Source organism: Pogoniulus pusillus, chromosome 38 (assembly GCF_015220805.1).
Source record: "Pogoniulus pusillus isolate bPogPus1 chromosome 38, bPogPus1.pri, whole genome shotgun sequence".
NCBI lineage: Eukaryota > Metazoa > Chordata > Aves > Piciformes > Lybiidae > Pogoniulus > Pogoniulus pusillus.
The window spans coordinates 872,695-891,070 of record NC_087301.1 but is presented as its reverse complement, the minus strand read 5'-3'; the positions used below and the strand labels follow the sequence as shown (position 1 = coordinate 891,070).

At 54.3% G+C, this 18,376-nt stretch overlaps 1 protein-coding gene across 4 annotated transcripts in view; it reads right to left on the bottom strand.

Moving 5' to 3' along the window:
* The window catches only part of OPCML (opioid binding protein/cell adhesion molecule like), a 464,999-nt gene that overhangs the window by 169,171 nt on the left and 277,452 nt on the right, over positions 1 to 18,376 (bottom strand). The window contains exon 1 of one of the 4 annotated variants that reach the window (XM_064173263.1): positions 9,113 to 9,280. The exons of the other annotated variants lie outside the window; for them this stretch is intronic. The gene's annotated coding sequence lies outside the window, so the exon portion shown is untranslated. Of the gene's footprint in view, positions 1 to 9,112; positions 9,281 to 18,376 lie in introns of those variants that run through there. 4 annotated transcript variants of the gene reach the window in all.

The following is an 18,376-nucleotide window of genomic DNA, read 5'->3' as shown; positions in this document are numbered from 1 at the left end:
CTCACCACCCTCACTGCAAAGAATTTCATCTCCAGTCTCTATCTCCCCTCTGCCAGATTTAGTCTCTTGCCCCTCACATGATCCTGCTCTGGCAGGGGCCTGGATTCTCTGATCACAACAAGCCCCTGTAAAAATTCCCTTCCTGCCTTCCCTGTAGGCCCTCCTAAGCTACTGAAAGGCCACTATAAGGTCTCCATGGAGCCCTCTTTTCTCCAGGCCAAACAGCCCCAACTGACCATTGAGTCCAACCATCAACCTAAGAGCACCATGGCCATTAAAACGTGTCTTGAAGTGCCACATCCACACATTGCCTGTGCTTGCTTCTCCCTCTGCAGCAGCACTGTGGGACCCACTGCTCCCTTGGGCAACTTGGTCTGCTGTGACTATCATGGAATGGATAGGGTTAGAAGAGACATCCAAAGGTCATCTAGTCCAACCCCCCACCCCTGCAGCAAGCAGAGGCAGCCTCAACTAGATTGGATGATTCTAAGACTCTGATTCATGCTGGCACTAAAGGCTGCCCTTGCCCTAGAAAAGCCCAAGCAGACAGAGACGAAAGGCTGGGAGCAGACCAAAAAGCAGCCAAGCTTCCTGGAGAGAATCACAGCAGGGTTTAGGTTGGAAGGGACCTCAAAACTCAGCCAGTTCCAACCCCCTGCCACAGGCAGAGACACCTCCCACCAGCACAGGATGCTCAAGGCCTCATCCAACCTGGCCTTGAACACCTCCAGGGAAGTTGTGGAGCACAGAAGCACAGAAGCACTGGGCAACCTGTGCCAGTGTCTCACCACCCTCAACCTGTGCCAATCTCTCACCACCCTCACTGCAAACAACTTCTTCCTAACATCCACTTTCAATCTCCCCTCTGCCACTTCAAACCCATTCCACCTCCTCCTATCACTACCAGACCTTGTCAATAGTCCCTCCACAGACCTCCTGTAGCTCCCTTCAGATCCTGCAATGCCACTCCAAGCTCTCCTGGAAGCCTTCTCCTCTCCAGGCTGCACAGCCCCAACTCTCTCAGCCTGGCCTCACAGCAGAGCTGCTGCAGCCCTCTCAGCATCTTGGTGGCCTCCTCTGCACTGGCTCCAACACTTCCATGTCCTGCTTGTGCTGGGGGCTCCAGAACTGCACCCAGGAGTGCAGGTGGGGTGTGAGGAGAGCAGAGCCAAGGGGCAGAATCCCCTCCCTTGCCCTGCTGCCCACACTGCTCTGGATGCAGCCCAGCAGAGGGTTGTGTCTGGGCTGCACTCTCACTGCCATCTACCCCAGGGGGCTGCATCCCAGGCGGCTCCTGCCAGCGAGAGCACGGCAGGGCTGGCAGTGACATGTGCCTGGTGCTGGAGAAGGCTTTTTGCTGTGGAGGATCCTCACAACATGCCACAAATGTCACTTCAAGTAAGAGGCTGGGCTCAGCAGCCAGTTCTCACTTGGAAAGTACAGGGGAACGTCAGCCCCTGCATGTTTTTCCTCCCAGTCCCAATCATGCTCCCCGTGCTGGCAGCCCAGCCTGGCTTGCTCCTTGGCTTGCTTTTTCTTTCCCCCCTTCTTCTTTTTTTCCCACCAGTTCTTGATGAAATGCAAATGATTTTCAACTTTGATCTTTCTGCTTCCTGCCTCTTTCTGACTATGCTCTTTCCTTAACAATTTGACTGAAGCTTTCTCTCCAGACTAAGGCTCTGTGCTCCCATCCACAGCACACAGGTCAATGAGCAGCCTGGTGCAAGAGCTCAGAGCAGGGCACTCCTCCTGGCAACAGAAAGGGCTTCCACTTGGACCCACAGCAGCTTAGAATTGCTGCAGTTGGAAAAGACCTCTAAGATCATTAAGTTCAATCATCAACCTAAGAGCACCACTAAACCATGCCCCCAGAGTGCCATGATCACAGGTTTCTCAAACACCACCCAGGATGGGGACTCCATCACCATCAGCTGCTCCAGGACAGGTCTCACCCCAGTTCTGCCCCTTGGGGATGGAGGGAGAAAAAGGACAAGGGGCAATGGATGGAAGCTGAGGCAGAGCTGTTCAATTCCCATCAGCATCTCTGTGGCTCTGTGCTGGACTCTCTCCAGCTGTTCTGTGTCCCTCTTGAACTGGGGGGCCCAGCACTGGACACAGGACTCCAGATGTAGCCTCACCAGTGTAGAGGGGCAGGAGAACCTCTCTCGACCTACTCACCACAGCCCTTCTAACCCACCCCAGGCTGTACATGTTGTTCAGAGATGGAGGTCCCATCCCTGGAGACATTCACAGTGAGACTCGCTGGGGCCCTGAGCAGCCTGATCTAGGTGGAGGTGTCCCTGCTGCCTGCAGTGGGCTGGACAAGATGACCTTCAAGGATCCTTCCCAACCCACTGCGATCTGTGACTTTGTTTGGAGCTGCCCACAGCACCTGCTGCAAACTGGCAGCACTGGGAGCTGCAGGGCTGGGCTCTGGGCTCCTGGCTTTGCATTCTTGGCACAGACAGAACTTTGGCTCCACGCTGAGTCAACTCAGGATGGTTGGGCTACTGGGCACGTTTTACATACAGCTGGTAACAGGAAAATCAGGAGGACAGAGATCTAAAGCATGGCTGTGCTACCAGGAAAAAATACATAAGAAAAGGGGGAAGTAAAGTGAAATTCAGAGCCAGAGCACAGGCTGCTTTCCAGGAGGGACTGCTGGGTTCCACACCTGCATGTCCCACACCTTTCCATCTCTGCCCAGCCTTGGCAGCAAAGCCATCACTCTCCACATCTGGGTTTGATCCTAGTCTCCAGGCACTGAAGGCTGGATAATTCATGCCTTCTCAGAGGCAGTGAGAGAAGAAAGGGATAACTTGCCTTCAGGCTTCCCACCCTCCTCCTGAGATGCTCCTGCCTGCTGTCAGCACAGGACTTTCTACTTTCTTTCTGAAAAAAGGAGCTTCTCAGTGTCCTTTGTGTGAAGCATCTCAGAGGGATGCACTGCTGGTCCAGCCTGGCACGCCGAGCCAGAAACACCTCCTCAGCCCTTGCCTGGTGCTTCCCAGTAGCTGTTCAGCCACCTCCTCAGCCCCTGGTGTTTTACCCACTAGTTGCTCATCTGTCTCTTCATCTACAACTGGGAATGCTCTGCCAGCACCTTTCATGGGAGGACTTCCAAGCATTCTGCAGACATGAAGAGAAGAAGCCACCCAGCTGCCCAAGGAAGAGGGTAAACAAGAGTGAGACCAATCCCAGTCCAGGAAACAAAGGCCAGCCCCCACAGGAAGAGTAAGACTAGTCCCAGTTCAGGAGAAGGCCTGAGAGGTAAGGGAAGAGGGGGAAACGACAACAAAAGCAATGCAAGAAATCCCACTGGGTCCCCAGTGCCTTCGATTTCCCTTCCTCTGGTTGAACTACCATGTCCAGACCCTGACACAGAGCCCCAGCACCACACTGGGCTAAACAGAGACCTCAGCTCTGCCTCCCGCTCCCTCCAGCCCACGGTTACCAGCTCCTCTCCAGCATCTGCCTGTCCAGGAGGCCTGGGAGAGAGGCAGCCATGACAAGTTCTGCTGAGATGCATGAACTCGTTTGCAGAATGTGACTTTTTTTTTCTCCCCCTGCAGCGTTTGATGGAGAGGGAAAGTTCCCCCCGGAGGAGAGGGCTCTGCAGCAGCCACCGCCGCCGCCGGAGGGAAGGTGACGGATAGGGTGGTGGAGAGCTCTCCCTTTACCTCTGCTGCCTGCCTGACTGCTGCTGGAATGAAGATAATCTATGAGCAGCGGTGTGCATCAGCACCGCTCTCTCCCCCGTATAAATCAGGAGGGCGAAGCCGCAGTGAAGGCAGAGCTCCTCCAGCCTTCCTCCTGCCTGCCCGCGGCGTTATCCATCTGCTGCTGAAGGTCAAAAGAAGCCTCCGAGGACAGGATAATCACTACAGAGAAGAGGGCTGCACTCCATCACTGGCAGGGTGGAGGCAACGTGAGCCACGGGAAGGGTGCAGGCATCCCCACCCTGCTGCCTTCCCTTCTGCCCACCCGCAGATGAAGCCATCCCTGCCTCTGCCTGGGCTGAGCTTGGCTCACAGGCATCCTGTCGGGACCAGGCATCAAGAGGTGTTGCTTGCAAAGGCTGGGGCAGGCTGCTCAGCTCTCCTGCTCTGCCTTGTGTCTCTGTCTCCATGTGCAGCCTGTGGCCCAGGGGAGCAGAAATGGCTTTGTGTGTCCACTCAAGAGAAAGGAGCCTCCAGGAGCAGGAGTGCACATTAGCAAATGCAGGCAGCTGCCTAACTGGGAAACAAAGGCAGCACTGCTCGGGCAAGAGGAGAGGAGGAATAAAGCATCAAGAGTGACTGGCGCTGGGATGGGCTGCCCGGGGAGGTGGTGGAGTCCCCATCCCTGGAGGTGCTTAAGAGGAGGCTGCATGAGGCACTTGGTGCCAGGGGCTAGTTCATGAGCAGAGTCAGTGACAGGTTGGACTCAATGATCTTTGAGGTCTTTCCCAACCTGCTTAATTCTGTGATTCTGAGAAACACTTCTCAGGCCCTAAGGAAGAGCTTCAGCACCAGGAAGCATCACCAAGGAGGTCTCTCTGGGACCACTGTCTCCACCTCCACAGAGGAACCCTCAGAGAATGACAGAATTGTTTGGGTTGGACAAGCCCTCTCAGATCACTGAGTCCAACCAGCACCCAACCCCACCATGGCCATTAAACCATGTCCCAAAGTGCCACCACCACACCTTTCCTCAACACCTCCAGGGATGGGCACTCCACCACCTGCCTGGGCAGCCTGTGCCAATCCCTGACCACTCTGGCAGCAAAGAAATTGTTTCTGGTCTCCAATCTAAACCTCCCCTGGCACAATTTCTTCTTGCTCATTTCCTGGTCATTTCCTCTTCTTCTATTGCCTGCTACAAGGGAGAGGATTCCAACACCCCCTCCCTCTGACCTCCTTCCAAGGGGCTGTAGAGAGAACTGTTAGTTGTAGAAAGCTGGGCAGAGATGTTGAAACCCAACCCAAGCAGACCACAGATGATAGCCTTTGATGCCAGGCTCTCAGGCTGTGATCCATCAGCCCTGCTGGCACAGTCAGTAACCTCATTGCCCTTTCTGATGCAGCCACAATGAAAGAGGAGGTCAGAGGAGGTTGCACAGGCCCTGAGGTGTGGAGAAGTTGGTGGAGAGGTGAGTGAGAAGAACCTGCCAGCCCCTCAGACAGCTTCTCTGGATTCTCTAGCCTGGCTCTCATCCACTGTGGAGCTCCTTCCCTCACTCCTATGAACTTGGCAATGGCCTTAGTTTATCTGCTGCACAACTCCACTGAAGTCAGTGCCAGGAGCAAGCTGATCAAATCCACCCTGGATCCTTCTCTCCTCCCTCCAGCACAGCCACTGCCCACAGCACCCTGGCCCCTTTTCCAGCCCTGCTCCCAGGGCTTCCTTTGATTCATGGACCTTCCCAGACAGGAGTGACTGACTCCCTACTCGTTTCTTTGGCCACCAGGCTGCAGAGCTGCTGCTGCACAAAGCAGCCCTGGGCCTCTTCTCAGGACATCCTTTCCTTCTTCCAGGCAGCCACAGGGCTGTAACCCTGGCCTAAGAGAAGCAGGATGGCCCTAGGAACTCCAGGCTTGGTTCTTCTGGCATTTGTCTCTGCCAGTCAAAAGCCTTAATTGGTCCCTGCTTTAGGAGGAAAAAGGAATAACCTACCTCCCAAAACACCTCTCCAATCAATATGTGCTTGTCCTTTGCATCCGTGGCACGGTGGCTGTGGGCTCCCTGGGGCTGCTGCCAGCTTATTTTTCTTCTCCTTTCCCTGGCCCATCGTTTAAGCTAGGTGCTGAGCTTCACCTCTGGACCCTCTCTCTCCCCCAAGCCAATCAATAACTAACCCTCTGCTAATGACCTTTCCATCCCTCCGGAGGTGCAGATCCGTCAGAGAGCAGGCAGGAGTCAGGAGCTTGCTCATCCCTTCTTGGACAGTGACTAATTGCTGCCATTAGACGCAGAGTTACAGACGAAGCACGAAGGCAGGGAAGTGACTGACCCTGTGTTAAATGCACCCCGTGTCCAAGTGTCCATCACTGCTGCACTGCTGGGGGAATCATAATGCAGCAGGGAGGTAAAAGTCCTCTTGTGGCCATTGCTGGGCCTGGCAGGCTTCTTCTGCCCAAGCTGGGTGAGTTATTCCTTACTGGAGAGAAAACATTGCTGGGTAGGAGCAAAGTTTTCCCCAAAGCAAAAAGATGAACACAGGCTGAATATCTAAGAGTAGGTAAAAATCTCCTGCAGAGCAGCAGTGCTCATTCCTCTCCTCCTCAGATCCGTCCTGAAGATCTCCAGCACAACTCAGAGCACGACCAATACCTTCCCCCTGCAGCTGAGCTGCTCGTTTAATCACCAAGAGGTAGGTCACAGGGAAGGAAGAGAAATGCAGGAAATCAGAGAATCAGAGAATGGAGGAGGTTGGAAGGGAGCTCCGAGCTCAGCCAGCTCCAACCCCCTGCCATGGGCAGGGACACCTCCCAGTGAAACAGGTTGCTCAAGACCTGGTCCTTAACACCTCCAGGGAGGTTGTGGAGCACAGAAGCACCCAATGTGTTTGATCACATTGGGTGCTTTTGTGCTCCACAACCTCCCTGGGAAATCTGTGCCAGTGTCTCACCACCCTCACTGCAAAGAATCCTTTCCTCACATCCAGTTTCAATCTCCCTTCTGCCACTTCAAACCCATTCCACCTCCTCCTATCACTACCAGACCTTGTCAATAGTCCCTCCACAGCCTTCCTGTAGCTCCCTTCAGATCCTGCAAGGCCACTCCAAGCTCTCCTGGAAGCCCTCTCCAGGCTGCACAGCCCCAACTCTCTCAGCCTGGCCTCACAGCAGAGCTGAAATCACCTTTCTGCGTCAAAAGAAAGGAAACAACAACTCCAAAGAGTTCAGTGAAGAGCCACCAGTGCCTCAGCCAGACCTCTGCACAGCACAGCACAGCTCTGAGCCCAGACACCTCCCATGCTGGTGCTGCAGCCAGGCTGGTGGCAGACACCCTGCCCGTCGGGCTGCCAGTGACACACCAAGGGCACACGGGCAGACGCCATGGAGAAAGCTGGCTCAGAAAGCCACTGGAGGAACAAACAAGCAACTCCCAGCAGTGAGGGAAGCAGGGGGAGCTTTTTGTTGCTGCTATCGTCATGGCTGTTGTTTTCCTCCTCGCAAACCTCAGGCCAGACCTTCTCTTTTTGTAAAGCATCTCTCTGATATGGAAAATTTCAGCAGCTTTCAGCACAGGTGAAGCAACAAATTCCCACCTCAGCTTTGCCTGCCTGCCTTTATGCATCTGATTGAGCCCAAAGATCGGCACTGCTGCCAGCAGCAGCTTTGCTCTGGACTCCAAGTGAAGTTTCTGTATGCAGGTCTCTTTTGTGGGGGAATTTCTAAGCCCTGAACTGCCAGGCACAGAGTCAGAGTCATGGCAATTATTCTGCTCTGGATCAAGCCCAGCCAAAGAGCAGCAGGCACCACTCCACCTGCTCCTGTTGGGTTTAGACCCAGAGTTTACTGAGGAATCAGTGCAAATCGTAGAGCTGAGCATCGAGATCCCACTTAGCTGAAAGGGGTTTGGTGAGAGATTGACGGCAGCAGCCTTGCCTTGCCTGCCAGCCTTGGCTGGCACAGGCAGCACAAGTAGAGCTGGCTGGAGTGAAGCTTCACACCACCCCTCACAGAACCATGGAATGGTAGGGGTTGGAAGTGGCCTCTGCAGATCACTGAGTGCACCCCCTGGTAACACAGGTTTGCCTAGAGCAGGTTGCACAGGAAGATGTTCAGGTGGGACTTGAATGTCTCCAGAGGAAAAGGCTGCACAGCCTCTCTGGGCAGCCTGCTCCAGGGCTCCAGCACCCTCACAGCAAAGAAGCTTCTCCCTAAGCTCAAGTGAAGCCTCCTGTGTCCTAGTTTGTACTCACTGCCCTCGTCCTATCACTGCGCACTACTGCAGAGCCCAGCCCCATCCTCATGACCTCCACCCTTAAGACACTGATCAGCATTGAGCAGATCCCTTCTCAGTCTGCTCTTCTTCAAGCTAACCAGACAAAGGTCTCTCAGCGTCCCCTCAAAAGAGAGTCAGCATCCTCAGAGCCTCCTCAGAGCCTCTGCTGGACTCTCCCTGTAGTTCCCTATCTGTTTTCAACTGGCAAGGCCTCCTCATAGCCTCCTGATAGCATCCTCAGAGCCTAATAAGAACCTCCTCAGAGCCTCTGCTGGACTCTCCCTGTAGTTCCCTATCTGTCTTCAACTGGCAAGGCCTCCTCATAGCCTCCTGATAGCATCCTCAGAGCCTAATAAGAACCTCCTCAGAGCCTCTGCTGGACTCTCCCTGTAGTTCCCTATCTGTCTTCAACTGGCAAGGCCTCCTCATAGCCTCCTGATAGCATCCTCAGAGCCTAATAAGAACCTCCTCAGAGCCTCTGCTGCACTCTCCCTGTAGTTCCCTATCTGTCTTCAACTGGCAAGGCCTCCTCATAGCCTCCTGATAGCATCCTCAGAGCCTAATAAGAACCTCCTCAGAGCCTCTGCTGGACTCTCCCTGTAGTTCCCTATCTGTCTTCAACTGGCAAGGCCTCCTCATAGCCTCCTGATAGCATCCTCAGAGCCTAATAAGAACCTCCTCAGAGCCTCTGCTGCACTCTCCCTGTAGTTCCCTATCTGTCTTCAACTGGCAAGGCCAGAACTGGACACAATATTCCATATGCAGCCTCACCAGGGCAGAGCAGGGGAGGAGAATCTGTCCTGCCCTGCTGGCCACACTGCACGCACTCAGGGACACCATTTGCCTTCCTGGCCACGAGGACACACGTCTGGCTCATTGTGAACTTGTCCACCAGCACTCTCATGCCCTGCCCTGTAGAGCTCCTTTCCAGAAGCTTCTTACTCCTGGAACCCCCCCCGTGGACTTGCCAGGAGTCCTGGACCAGCCACCACTATGTCCTGGCACCAGCCACAGCCTGAGGCAGGCAGGCACAAGGCAGACTGGGATCATGATGGAGCAAGATTCCTTTGGGATTGGCTCTGGGTCAGGACTGGGCGGCAGCTCTCCTGTCTCTGTTAGGATAAGCAATGAGTGGTCACTGGAGTCAGAGCAATTAAGAAGAGTGATTACCATAACTTACCACATCCTTCTTCCCTGTCTGCTTCACTTCCCCACTCTGCAGCTTCCCAGGAAATCTCGCAGGAGGGTTTTAACTTCGCTGATTTTTTGCCTCACCTCCTCAGGATCATCACCTCCTCAGGATCACCTCCTCAGGATCATCACCTCCTCAGGATCATCTTGAGCGACTTGTTCTAGTGGGAGGTGTCCTTGCCTATTGTGGGGGGTGGAACTGGATGAGCTTTGAGGTCCCTCCCAGCCTAAGCCATTCTGTGATTCTATGCTCTTGACATGTTTTACAGTGAGGAGGCTGAGACCCTGACCCAGGCTGCCCGGAGAGGTGGGAGATGTCCCATCCCAGCAAACATTCCAGGGCAGCCTGCTCAGGGCTCTGAACAACCTGCTCTAAGTGCAGACCCCCTGAGGACCACAGAGTGCCTGGACTCAATGGGCTTTGAAGGTCCCTTCTGACCCAAAACATTTGATGATTGGGTGACTCCACCTCCTCACTCCCCTCCTGCCCACCTGCAGCAGCAGCAGCCCTTCAGCCATCTCACAAACTGATTTAGCAGACCAAGAAGAAGGGGGGAAAAAAAGTCCTCAGCACTGAACCTTCCCTCCTGTTGCAGTAAATATTCAGCGGGCACAGCTCCAAGGCATCACTCCTGCCTTGGGCCCTGTTCTAACACTGCAGGAGGGAGTCTGAAGGGTCATATTTTTTGGTTTGGGTTTTTTGCTTTTTTTTCCATTGTTTTTTCCCAAAGCCATTTCAAATGTCCCCTGTGGGAGAGGAATGCAGGAGACATCTTCGAAATATACACACCCGCAGCCTTCTCAGGAGCGATATCATCGGCTGCAGACAGAGACAGGAGTTACAATTGCCAAGACAAAGAGAGATTAGACAGACAGACAGACCAAGAGCAGGAGAAAAATGGGGATTTAAAGTGTAATTCATCTCAAAGGACTTCCAAGTGCCTTGCCAAGAGAGGGGAACTTTGCAGAATCATGCTCTCGAGTGCACCCACGCCACACTCAGGTCTGTCACTGTGCCCAGAGAACACCAACCCCAACTTCAAAGCCAAGCAGAAGCACCTCAAGGGCAGCAAGGTGCCAGACCTCCTCCCCACAGTCACCTGCCTTGTACCAACAGCCACAAACAGCAGAACCCATTCCCTGCACCCAGCACAAAGCCACATCCCACCTGCGCTGCAAAGAGGCTGAGCATCCATGTCCTGCAGCCCGAGGGATGCTCCAACCAGCTCGGGAGCTGCGTGCCCAGGGACAGAACAAACATGCCCAGCAGACCCAGGGCCTTCTCCTTCAGCCTGTGCTCACAGCTGCACAGGGACAAGCCTGCCATTCCATCTCAAAGGCAGCCACAGCCTGTTAGGGGATCACCAGGCAGCGTGGGTAAGGGGACAGAAACACAGAACCACGGAATACAGAATTCCTTTGGTTGGAAAAGACCTGTAAGGTCATGGAGGCCAGCATCAACCCAGCACCACCATGGCCACAGGCTTCCTGAGCACCTCCAGGCATGGGGACTCCACCATCTCCCTAGGTAGACTGTTCCAATCCTTCACCACTCTTGCAGCAAAGAAATTGTTCTTCATCTCCAACCTAAGCCACCCCTGGCACAATTTCAGGCCATTTCCTCTCCTATCACCTGATACTAGGGAGAAGAGACCAACCCCCAGCTCACTCCAATCTCCTTGCAGGGAGCTGCAGAGAGCCTGGAGCATTCATGTGGTCGTTGTGCCCACCAGCACCACTGGGTCTGTGCCTTGAATCTCCTCCTGTGAGGAGCTAAGCCTGGCAATGCCTGCTCTGACACTACACAAACCAGGGATCACAGGATCACAGATCCCAGGATGTCAGGGTTTGGAAGGGACCCAAAGAGATCATCTAGTCCAAGACCCCTGCCAGAGCAGGACCATCCAATCCAGCTCAGGGCACACAGGAACACATCCAGACAGGCCTGCAAAGGTTCCACAGAAGGAGACTCCACAACCTCTCTGGGCAGCCTGTGCCAGGGCTCTGGGACCCTTCCAGCCAAGAAGTTCCCCTTGTGTTGAGCTGGACCCTCCTGTGCTGCAGCTTCCATCCATTGCTGCTTGTCCTATCCCAGGGAGCAGTGAGCAGAGCCTGTCCCCCCCTGCTGATCCCCAGCCCTAAGATAGTTGTAATCATTGATTCAATCCCCTCTCAGCCTTCTCCTCTCCAGACTAAGCAGCCCCAGGTCCTTCAACCTCTCCTCAGCAGGCAGTGCTCCAGTGCCCTCATCATCCTCGGAGCCCTCTGCTGGACTCTCTCCAGCAGATCCCTGTCCCTCTTCAACTGGGGAGCCCCAAACTGAAGGCAGTACTCAAGATGAGGTCTCAGCAGAGCAGAGTAGAGGGGGAGGAGAACCTCCCTCAATCTGCTGAAGCAAAACTGCTGCTGTCTATCCCAGGGAGCTCTGAGCTGCCTCTTCTCTCCCACTACTTGCAAATTCCCCAGCAGATCGCTCCAAGTGAGGTTTGTTCTCTGCTTGATTGGCAAGCACTTAATTAACGTTAATGGAGCTCTCGCATCACGATCAAGGAGGCTCTGAACCCCAAAGAAGGCTGAATCTGAACAGTTACAGCAGAATTCATGGCCTAATTACAGTGTATTGTTGAAATACCACTTAAATATAGTGATTATTAAAAGCATATTATTGATTGGGGTTTAACTGCTATGTAAATAAATCTCGCTGAGGCAAACTGAGCTCCAAATTCATTACCCAGCCATAAATCCCCACCCAGCATCGAGAGCCTTTGCTTTCCCCTCCCCCTCTCATGAATCAGTTGTTGTTTATGGCACAATAAATGTCTTGTTAACTCAAAAGGAATGGCAGGTCGGGGGGAACATCATCCCTCCCTGCTCCCCCCCCACGGGCACTTTGCCAGGTGCCCTTCTCGGACTGCCCTTCCCGGCTCCCTGTGTGCCCCCCGGGCCGGGTGGGCAGCAGGTGCCGCTCCTGCCTCCTGCCAAAGCCAACCCGAGCGGCACAGCGGCAGCAAAGACACCATCCTGCCACGGCCAGTGGGGGGCTTGGCCACCTGCAAACCTTGGTAATGAGCAAAGCTCATCAGCTGCCTCCTCCTCCTCCCCCAGCCCGAGCACCCCAGTTCCCAAGGGGCACCTGCTCTGCTACCCTGCGCTGCCTCCCGCGACGTGCCAACGGCACGAACGGAGCGGCCAAGCCTGGCAAAGCAGAGCCCAGGGGGCTTCAGGAGCCAGAAGACATTCCCCAGCAGAGCTGGTCAAATGAAGTAAACTCTTTAAGCCAGCAAAGATGAAATTTTAATGACTTTCCCCCTTTTTCTTCCCCAGTTCAGGCTCCAGAGCTGGTGATTTTCATCGGGCTCAGCAGCCGGGAAAGAAAGGATCTGAATTCCTCTTTGGCCATGAACTGTGATGATGAATAATAAATAAAATAAAAAGCAGCAATATTTTGCATCTACCAAGAGCTTTTCATCTGGAGAGCTCAGAATGATTTACAACAAAAAGTAAGTGTTAGAGGTGTTAGGAAAGCAGAGTTTCCTTCCTCTGGGAAATCTGAGTGGTTCAACATTTGTTTTCATCTGGAGATAGGGTGAGAAGTTGAAAGGTTTTTTCGTGGGGTTGGTGTGTTTTTATTCCCTGGAATCATCAGCTCCACCAGGCTGAAATTCAGAAGCAGGGACTTTGGGCTTTTTGCTTTGTCTCATCAAACCACTGCGCTGCTCCAGAGCACATCTGCAAGGGTTTGATGTGCCAGTTTCAAACGAGATGTCTTTGGCTGGGTTCTCCCCAGGAAAGGGGAGAGGGGGGGAGGGAGTGGGGCATAACAGATCATAGAATCCTAGAGCTGTTTTGGTTGGAGAACACCTCCAAGATCATAGATTCAAAGAATGGTTTGGGTTGGAAGAGACCTTAAAGATCATCTTCTTCCAACTCCCTTGCCATGGGCAGGGACATCTCCCACTAGCCCAGGCTGCTCAAGGCCTTGTCCACCCTCAACACCTTCAAGGAGGGGACATCCACAACCTCCCTGGGCAACCTGTGCCAGTGTCTCACCACCCTCACTGGAAAGAATTTCTTCCTCATCTCCAGACTGAATCTCCCTTCTTAAATCCATTCCCCCTCATCCTACCACTACAATCCTATCATATCCTACCATTCTGTCCAACCTTCAACCCAGCCCCACCATGGCCATTAAACCATGTCCCTGAGTGCCATGGCCACAGGTTCCCTCAACACCTCCAGGGATGGGGACTCCACCACCTCCCTGGGCAGCCTGTGCCAACCCCTGACTACTCTTGCAGCAAAGAAATTGTTCCTCATCTCCAACACAAACCTCCCCTGGCACAATTTCAGGCCATTTCCTCTCCTCCTATCACCTGGTACTAGGCAGGAGAGACCAACCCCACCTCCCTGCCACCTCCCTGTTGCCAGTCCCTTCCTGCCATCACAGGTCTCAGTCTCCCTGGAGCCTGGGCTGCTCTGGACAAGACTTTTTCCAACAAGCCCCACCCAGCTCAGCCTCCTTAACGCCCATTTCACAGCAGAGGGTGACAGAGGCAGGCCCAGGCTCCAGTGGAGCTGCAGCCCATCCAGTGCAATCATTCCCAGCACCTTCTGGCCTGTCCACCAGGGAAGGCAGGAGGAGCAATTGCTGCCTGCGCAGCAGATGGAGAACTGAGCTCTGTTTGTACACAACACCACCAGGAGAGGCAAGGCTGACTCCATCTAGCAGAGTAGAACTAATGCTCTTGTTAGGCAGCTTAATTATTAACATCAGCCTGCAGTTATTTTCCCTGACATCCATTTCACTTCTGACTTCACAGCCTCTGCTCTCTGCACGCCCCTGGCACGCTGGGCACAGGCTCCCATCTCTGCAGCCTCACCGCTGCCCACTGGCCTCACCAGGGACTCCTGCATGAATTCCCCTCTCCACTGCTCCTCCTGTCCCTGGGGAATCAACATCCCCTCATTCCCAAAACCTCCAACAAACCCCGAGCCCCCACCTCTGCCTCCCAGGGGCGTCTGCCGAGGGTGGGTGTGGTGCCCAAGGGAGGGAGCCAGGGCAGGACAGGATCCTCTCTCCCTCCCTTGCTGCACCGTTTCCCAGAAACACATCAGGAGCCTTTGCAGAGCTCCGGATGGAGAATTGATCTCCAGCTCATGAAACTAAATCGTGGTGCTAGTAAGAAGAGCAAACAGAGGGGCTGGTGGAGGGGGATGTCAGTGCAGAGCTGCCTGACTCGACGCCTGCTGATGGGCACCAGCCACTTGGGAAGCAACAGGATAAACTGGATCAGTGCTGAGCCTGCCCCGAGACCCCACAAATCCCTGAACAACCAAGAGCACAGCCCTTTGTTGACACCACCAACATGGCAACAGCCAAGAGGTCCACCCAAGGTGCTCACTGCAGAAGATGCCAGCCTGGGTGCAACCATCACCCTGCCCACCGGCCCCACCCTGTGAGCACACCCCAGGAGAGCTGCGCAGGAAACTGCTTCCCTGGCTGCCCCAGGGGTTGTGCACATCCTGCCCTGTCCTCCACCAGCCTCGCAGCCCAATTACACAGCAATCAATTTTGGGAGCACTGAGGAGATAATGGAGTGATAAGGAACAGCCACCGCGGATCTGTCAATAGCAAATCATGTCAAACCAACTTCATTTCCTTCTTTGACGGTGTAATTGGTCTCCTGGATTGGAGAGGGGGAGGCAGCAGATGTGATACACCTTCACTTCATTAAAGTGCCTGACACTGTCCCACATGACAGCCCTGCGAGCTGGGAAGAGCTCAGCGGCTGCCAGCGGAGAACAGCTGCTGAGCACTGCCCCTCGCAGAAGGGCTGGCCAGAGGGCTGCAGGCTGCCTGCAAGACTGCGAGCAGAGGATCCCAGGGAGGAGCGGCTGGAAGGGACCTCTGAGATCACCAAAGCAGGTTCAGCCGGGGCAGGCCACGCAAGAATGCATCCAGATGGGTCTGGAAAGTCTCAAGGGAAGGAGGCTCCAGAACCCCTCTGGGCAGCCTGCCCCAGGGCTCCAGCACCCTCACTCCAAAGAAGTTTCTCCTCCTGCTGAGGTGGAAGCTCCTGGGTTCCAGTTTGTGTCCCTTTCCCCTTGCCACAGGACACCACTGAGCAGAGCCTGCCCCTGCTGCTTGCCCCCCACCCTTCAGATACCTGCAGACATTCACAAGGTCCTCCCCCAGGCTGCCCTTCTCCAGACTATCCAGCCCCAGGGCTCCCAGCCCTTCCTCCTCACACAGATGTCCCTTCATCATCCTCACAGCCTTCATCAGACACTCTCTGGTACCTCCCTGTCCCTCCTGATCTGGGGAGCCCACAGATGGACACAGTACTCCAGATGTGGTCTCAGCAGGGTAGAGGAGAAGGGGAGGAGAACTTCTCTTGCCCTGCTGGCTACACAGTGATGAAGATAACAAAGCAGAGAGAATCTGAGATCAACCCAAAGCAGTCTATCATCCCATGGCATGGCAAGAAGGAGCCTGGCACACTCCAGAAGTGAGGCTCAGAATTCAGAATACTTGTGATAAATTAGACCAACAGCCAACAAGAAGCAAGAAGAAGAAATCAGTGAGATGAACTTCAAGAGAAACAAAAGCAGAGGAATACACTCAGGATGAAGAAATCAAATGGTGCAGAGGCAGAGGTGCAGCAGCACAGGCTGGGCAAACACAGCCAGGCCCCAGGCTGACCATGACGTGGGGGCTCAGATAGGGATGCCAGCTCCAGGGCATGATCACACCACTTGGAGGAATTAATAACCTGGGGCCAGTATGGATTATTCTCCTCCTGGAGGTTTTGAGACTACATTAAAGATCTTCTTGTCCAGCCCAGAGGTGTGAGGAGAGTCACAGAATCACAGCATCATAGAATCAAACAGGTTGGAAGAGCCCTCCAAGCTCATCTAGCACCCAGCCCTGGCCAATCAACCAGACCATGGCACTAAGTGCCCCAGCCAGGCTTGGCTTCAACACCTCCAGGTACAGAGACTCCACCACCTCCCTGGGCAGCCCATTCCAGTGCCAATCACTCTCTCTGACAACAACTTCCTAACAACATCCAGCCTGAACCTGCCTTGCCACAGCTTGAGGCTGTGTCCCTTGTTCTGTCCCTGGCTGCCTGGCAGCAGAGCCCAACCCCACCTGGCTACAGCCTCCCTGCAGGTTCCTGCAGACAGCAATGAGCTCTGCCCTGAGCCTCCTCTGCTGCAGGCTGCACACCCCCAGCTCCCTCAGCCTCTCCCATCTTCCCATTTCCAACAAAACTCTCCAGCCTGGGCTCAGGACATCCCTCAGCTGATGCCTGCAAGAAGCAGAACAGCTGCCCACATCCGACAGCCTTCTCCCGTTCCTTTCCAGCCACCGAGCGCAGCGGGAAGGGGAGAATGAATCCCCCAGCACCCAGGCAGGGCGAGGGGAGGGCGGTGGGGAGTGAGCCTGCCTGGCACCTGCCCAAGAAAGATCCTTCTGGGACTAAATTGCATTCAGCATAATAAACTATCATCTCGAAAGGAGTGCTCCAATTGAGCTCTGATGTAAACACTAATATTTTCTCCACTCCACTATTCTCTTCCAGGGAGCTCTCATGTATATTTCACCATGTGTCCTACCTGCTATTGCTCTCATACATCAAAGGGTTCGAGGACAAGGAGCCTGATTTTGAAAACATTATTCTTTTAAAGATTTATCTGCTCGTCCTGACCACCTCTTCTGCTGAAAGGGAGAAGCTCTCCACAAATGACTGCAGCCTCCTCTGCAGCACCCACACGTGCCTGTGCCCCAGCCCCGGAGCGCCACAGCAGGCACCCCCAGCCTGGCCTCCTGCTCCCTGCTCTGCCCAGAGCCCTCTCTGCCCTCTCCATGCTGAACTATCCCAGGTAACCAGCCCGGTGCCACCTTGCTGTGATCCTGAAGGTATCACAGAAGCACAGAATCAGCACTGCTGGGGGTGGGAGAGACCTCTGAGACGGAATCACAGAACCACAGAATCATTTACGTTGGAAGGGACCTCGAGGATCATCCAGTTCCAACCTCCTGCAGGGCAGGGACACCTCCCACCATGACAGGTTGCTCAAAGACTCATCCAGCCTGGCCTTGAACACCTTGAGATCATCAAGCCCAACTGCTGCCCTTGAGCTTGCAATCCACCACTGCTAAGCCACTGCCACTGAGCCATGTTCCTCAGCACCACATCCATGGGGCTTCTGAATGCCTCCAGGGAGGGTGACCCCACCACCTCCCTGGGCAGCCTGCCAGCTCCAGTGCCTCAGAACCCTTCCTGTGAATACATTCTTCCTAATCTCCTCAGTGCCTTGCCCAAGGCTATCTGGCCAAAATGGGAGAGGCCAGGGCCCTCCAGACAACCTCATGTCACAGAATCACAGAATGATGTCACTTGGAAAAGACCTCTAAGATGACTGAGTCCAACCATCAGCTCAACACCACCATGGCCATCAACCTTGAACCAAAGTGCCATGGCCACAGCTTTCTTGAACACCTCCAGGGACAGTGACTCCACTACCTCCCTGAGCAGCCTGCCCCACTTGGATGCCCAACCTTACCCTCCTGCCACAGAATCACAGAGTGGCTTGAGTTGGAAGGGACCTTAAAGATCACCCAGTTTCAATCCCCCATGCCAAGGGCAGGGACACCTCTCACTGGACCAGGATGCTCAAAGCCTCATGCAGCCTGATGTAAAACGCTTCCAGGGATGAGGTGTCCACAGCTTCTCTGGGCAGCCCTTTCCAGGGTCTCACCACCCTCATATGAAAGAACTTCCTCCTAAAGTCCACTCTAAGTCTGCCTTGCTCTAGGTTAACACCACTGCCACACGCCCCGAGGAAAACCCTTCTCCAGTCCTACGCCAGCTTAAGCCATTCTGTGCTTAAAACATCTCCCAGCCCCACTCAGAGCTCTGACAGCAAGGTGCACCCGAGCCCATCCCCCCACCCTACAACACACTGGCTCAAAGCAGCCCAGACAGACACCTGTCAGAGAGATGAAGTATTCATAGCCTTGGTTTGTAGACCTGCGGGGGTGGGGGGGGAGTTACAAAGGACAGCTGCAAGAAACATGACAAACTTTGAGCAGGCTGCAGAAGAGAGCTGCTCTTCAAGGAGCAGCACATGCAAAATTAACCACAGGTTCCCCCTGCCCCCTTCAGCAGCAGCTGCTGGGAGCCACTCAAAGGAAGCTTCGTTTATTTAAAATTAAATAAAAGCAGCTCCTTTTGGCATGCAAGAG